Source organism: Cryptomeria japonica, chromosome 7 (genome assembly GCF_030272615.1).
Source record: "Cryptomeria japonica chromosome 7, Sugi_1.0, whole genome shotgun sequence".
NCBI lineage: Eukaryota > Viridiplantae > Streptophyta > Pinopsida > Cupressales > Cupressaceae > Cryptomeria > Cryptomeria japonica.
The window spans coordinates 525579989-525585988 of record NC_081411.1 but is presented as its reverse complement, the minus strand read 5'-3'; positions in this window follow the sequence as shown (position 1 = coordinate 525585988).

Here is a 6000-nt window from a genome sequence, read left to right as displayed (position 1 = left end):
GTACTCAAGCGCTCCATCTATCAACGCAATGTTGGCATTTCCCGCTTTCATGCATCTTTGCTTTCACTTGTACATATTTTTCAATCACTTTTGTGACATCTTGGTTCGTTGGAACCCTCATGAATTGAAACTGTAATACCCTAAATATGGTCATCTAAACCATGGGCCCCTAATATCGACATCATCACCAAGGTCCTAACCAAAGGCAATTAAATCAATCTTGAGCACATTATTAATTCTTTGATAATCAAATATCACATGGAAAATCAAGTACTCAATATTAACAAAATATTCATCTAATTAATTGAATCATTTCCAAGAATATCATTTTGATCAATTATCCCATTTTAATTTATTAAATATCCTTGCATATTTAATTAATTAATAAAATTGTCATTTAATCATGCAAAAGGAATTAATTTATTACAAAAGAGGAATTAATTACAAAACAAGAGTTGAATTGAAATTAAAATAAAATAATTGAATTGAGAGAGAAATCAAACTTGAGATATTATTTCTTTTTCTAAATTTAGAACTTGAAATCATAAAAGCAATTAAATTGAATTATTGAATTATTCTCTAAAATTGGAACTCAAAGCTTTTCAGAAAAAGAAGTTTAGTTGCATTGAAAAGACTCTTTTCTTGAATAAATAAAAGAATTATCTATTTTTATCACAAATGCATGGAATTAATTTATTATTATTTCCAATGTAACTTGGACTTCTAATTTGAATGCATTTCAATTAAACTAAAATTGGATTCTATCTCAAGGTTAACTAAACCTGATTTCTCAATTATTTTCAATTAATCCTAAATTGAGCTTTTCTCTTGGCAATTCTCTATAAATTTAGTCTTCAACTCTCATTTCAATTTACCCTAGAGATTTTTGAGAACACGCTTGGAGATTATTATCACGCTAATTTCGCTCTGGAGTCATTAAAGATTATTGTGCTTTTTAGATTATTTGCATCCATTTTACTCATCCATCCTTGCTTACATCCATTATTGCTTGAATTGATTATTTGCTTAAATTATTCATCCATTTTTCATCCATATAGTTAATATCATATAGATTAAATCCTTTGTCTTGGTGTAGTCTAGTCACTGGTATTGCTTATAACAATCTGAGAGCAATCTTATACTCACATCTTTTAGAAGACAATTAGTCACTTTGTTATGGTTTATTACTTATTGATTATTGATTACTAACCATGCATATAATGACTTAATTGAAGTGTTGTGCTTGCAACTACATACCACTTTTTCACACACACACACATCTGGCGCCCACCATGGGGCAAAAGACTACATTTTTCGGCCTCCAAGATTGACTGCTTATTTTTTTGTTATTTTCCAGATTTCAGATTTTTTAATTTTTCGTCCATACATCTCGTACGACAATTACACAGGCTGAAACAACAAACTGCAGGTGTCGTACGAACTGGAATCTTGTCTCATACATGTTGGGATACTATATCGTACGAGTTTTCATACTATCGTACGACTCTGTATTTTCTGGTAAATTTTTATTAAAAAAAAAAAAAGAGGCAAATTTTCATGATTTTTTGATTATTCTAACGACTGACCTTGACTGTTTATTTGTCTATCTCAGAATTTTTCACAATCTAATCAGTTTTTGCAAAACACTTGTTAAAGAATATGCTTGTCACACAAAGACAATATGACTACTGATTTGTTGTCTTTGCGGGTTACCTAAGGAGAATCGACTAAACATCGTGTATTCTTTAAATTCATTTTTTAGGAACCTAACTTGCTATCTGGTTAAAGAAAAAATCTATCTTTCGTGTTTTTAGAAGATTCTGAGAGGTAGGAGAGTATGCTCTTGTCTTTTTCTAGACAATCAGAAATCCAGACCCTTGAGGCTTTTTCTTTGTTTGAGATTTGTACATCTTTAGTAGGCCTACCCTCCTGAGGGGTTGAAAAACTCTTAAAGTCGTTAGGGCCAGTGTGAGGGGAACGACCTAAGTGGGAACGGATAGATGCCAAGTACTCCAACCCACTATAAAATTAACGCAATTTGATGAAAATCAAGTCAACGGTAGTGCTCGGGAATAGCTCTCATTCGTACCTTTGAGTATATTAAACCTTGGTTTTCAAGGCTGGGAGACCTCTTAATTGAGTTTATACCTCAACGCGCCGAACGGATCCTTGACTAGTTCCAATTAAAATTAGAAGATACCCGGTTCATCTCCAAAAGGGGGATAATCTTTGTGCAAGAGAGATAGTAACTCTCCCAAGATACTTGTCATTTCGTGACCCCATTAGTGGTTGGAGTCGGATAATACGGCGTTGAGAATCCATTGCGTGAGACTCAGCGGTCGTATTCTGATTAGCTATTGGGTGTGTACCTGAGTCTACAATCAAAGGTTTTTTTTCCTCACCAAATTCCTTAGGGTTTGCATGCTGTGATTGGAGTCACTATACATACTACTTGTTTTCTATGTTTTCATCCCTAAAACAAAAATTGAAATACCAAAATTGGAGAAGACAAGAAACAACTCAGTGAGTCAAAACTTTGTCCATGTCAGAAACTAGTCCATCCTAAGTCGAAACTTTGTCCGTGTCAGAAACTAGTCCATCTTAAGTTGAAACTCTGTCTGTGTCAGAAACTTGTCCATCTTAAGTCGAAATTCTGTATCTTGGTCCAAAATCAGTCCATCTCAGAATTGGTCATACTCAACAATTGAAAAAAAACTCAGAATTTCTAGGCTTTGTCCTGTGAACAGTCGTACGACTCTCATAATTTATCATGTTATACCTGATCCTGTGTCGTATGAGTCTTCTGATTTGTTGTCCTAGACCTGATCCTATGTCGTATGAGTTATTTTCATCTGTCGTATGGTTCTGTATCATGTGTTGTATGAAACAGAACTGCTCTGAATCTTTTGTAGTCCTGCACATACCCATCTTTTGTACGGTACGAGGTAGCAACTCGTACGAAAGATAATTGTTGTCGTCCTATACCTGCTAAATTGTCGTCCGGTTCAGAAAATTTTGTCGTATGAGTCTCTGGTTTTGTCAGAACAGAATAGTCAAATTTGCCTAAAAACATCTTACAACAAACATAATATTGGTTATCATTTTCCTGAGCATAAACAGATCAAGATAGTGTACCTCTGCCATTTGTGTTGCACGATTTGGTCGATCATCTTTCAGCTAGTTCAATCAACTACCTATCAAATTTTTAGTCACTTAGATAATGTCTTATACAGGATAGATCGTTCCTGAAATCGGACCGAATCTTACACTACTCTTAGAATAAACTTAGATAAACGTCTTATACAGGATAGATCGTTCCTAAAACTAGACTGAATCTCAGTTGTTTCTCCCAAACAATACATTAACCAAACAACTTTGCAATTGATCTTGACCTCTGCATCAAAAACAACTTTAGGTCACACTAATCCATAAAAATGCCTACACAAACTAGGAGTTCTCGTAAGAAAGAAGCCAAAGGCAAAGGAATACCCTTTTCATACACCGATAATCCATTTTACGAAAGGGATCCACTTACTGACATACCGTCATCATCAAGAAGACCAATTTTTGATGAGCCTAAATCTCCCACTATATATGAGACAAAACACAATGAACGAAAAAAGGGTCATTGCGGACAAGATAATTAATATTGCACATTGAAAAATAAAGGAACTATAACCTGCTTGTTGTGTTCGTTATGCTCAGTGATGAATCTTAAGTATTTTAAATCCAGTGACTAGATTTAGGATGCATTTTGCATATCATTTTGCATATCATTTTGCATATCATTCTGCATTTTTGTGAATTTAGAGTGATTTCGGTATGATAATAATCTCTTTATCTTCTGAATGAGAGCTGAAAGCATCACCATTTCTTACGCTAAGCGGTCTATTTATCATCATTTCTTCGATCGAGCACTTATGTTTTGAGATGTTAGTTGCATACATAACATTTAATATAACTTCATACATTTCATTATTTACTCATATGCATTCATCTTATTGCATAGAAAAATGAAAACATTGCATTACTCATATTACTCATTTCTCATTCATTCATTTGCATATGAAAAGAACCAAAAATAGACATCCATAATCATTTGCATTACATACATTCATATTGAAAAGAAATGCATACATATAGAATAAAGCATATAAAAGACATCTCATAAATGAATCAACACAAGTACGATGAAGTCAAATTGGATCATATTATGTCAAGTCTAAAGGTACAAAATGATGTCGAATGACATATACAAACTCCCATCAGAGCAAGAATCGTATAGGCTACAAAAAAATGGGCGTGTCTACAAAAAATATATCCGAGCTACAAGAAGAATATCTAGCTCTGAGCCTCTCCCTCATCGCCTAGTGGAGGAGGAGGAGCCTGATGATCGGGATCCTATCGAGGTGCCCGAGCTCCCTCAGAACGTGTCATATACTGAGAATAAGGAATCACCTGTTGCGCTACTGGAACTGCCACGCTATATGTTGCGACATAGTAGGCTGCCCTACTGTTTTGATGCAAAACCTCCTGCTGGAGGGTGTCTTGCTCCACTCTCATCGCCACAAGCTGACGATCACACTTTGCTCTTAGCTCAACCAGCTGCCGATCATGCTCAGCCCTCACCTCTGCAAGCTGTCGGTCTCGCTCCGCCAGTTGAGTTTGAGCCACTGTCAACTGTGACTGCAACTTTGTAAGATGTGCTCTCATCGACCATCCTGTGTTTGTCCCCAGCTCTCTCGTCGGCTCTCCATCTCCACCTCTAGTACCACCCTGCTCCCCCCTCCGCTGCCGGACCTGTCTCAGAGCTGCTCGCTCCTCCTTAGCTCCACCCAATCTCACTCCTACTCTTCCAAGGGATCTGCCCTCACCCCTCTACTGTCCACCCTTAGTTGGAACCCTGTTGCTACTAGCACCAGGATCGCCACCTGTCTGCCTCGGAGCCTCGACTCTCTGTCCCTGTCTCTGTCTCTGACCCTGTCTCAGACCCTGTCCCTATACCTGTGCGGGGGCATCATCCTCAACATCCTCAATGCACGGTGTCTGCTCACCCGGATCAGTAAACCTAGGAAAAGGATGCTGCTGGAACCACTCTTTGTATTGGGGCAATACCCTCGCATCCGCAACATCATCCATATAATCCCATCTGAGGCGTTGTAGACCAATCAACTCCAGCATGGCCAAGGCACAAGATAATCGTGGAGACCATCCTTGTCTCTCCTCATCTGCGTAACACACATACGCTGTATATTCCTGCAAGATCCCCTGAGGTCGGCCATACTGCCTCATCACCCGTGATACAACGAACCACTCCACAATAGTTTGTGATATCCCAATAAGTGGGCGTGTGACAAAAAGGTCCCTGTGGACTAGTCGCCAGTCATCCCAAGGCTCCAAACCTCTATAAGGTCTCCACACTACGACTATCAAATCGTCTAACTGTCACCGCCAAAAATCTGTCTTGCCTAGATGGGGCTGCGTAATATAACTAGCATACGTGTATATAATCGGCTGCCCGAGCTCTCTACTATCATCTACCACTGACCGACAAATAGGAAGATGCTCCCAAGCCCAAACCTGTAAAATATATACACCTGCGGCCATGCTCCGACCATCTCTATACACGATCTCATGCATCTCGCGATACATGTGAGCCAGCAAGCAAGAACCCCAACCAAGCCTCTGAGGGATCTCCATCAATCTCATCAACATCCTACCCCAACCACACTGAAAACCCTGTTGCCCTCTATCTGGCATCAGAAAACAACCAATGAAGCTTGCTAGAACACATGCCAGAGGAAACTCCTCGTTGTATCTTCTCATCAATATGTCCCAACTAATGGAACGAGTCAAAATGTTAGGATCTCTGAAGACATGCCTCATTGCCTGCAATCCTGGAAGGTGTCCTGAATCGTAATCCACCTTATCCCCAACAAAAGGGATACAGAGGATCCTATATACATCCTCGGGAGTGATAGTCAACTCCCCCATTGGCAA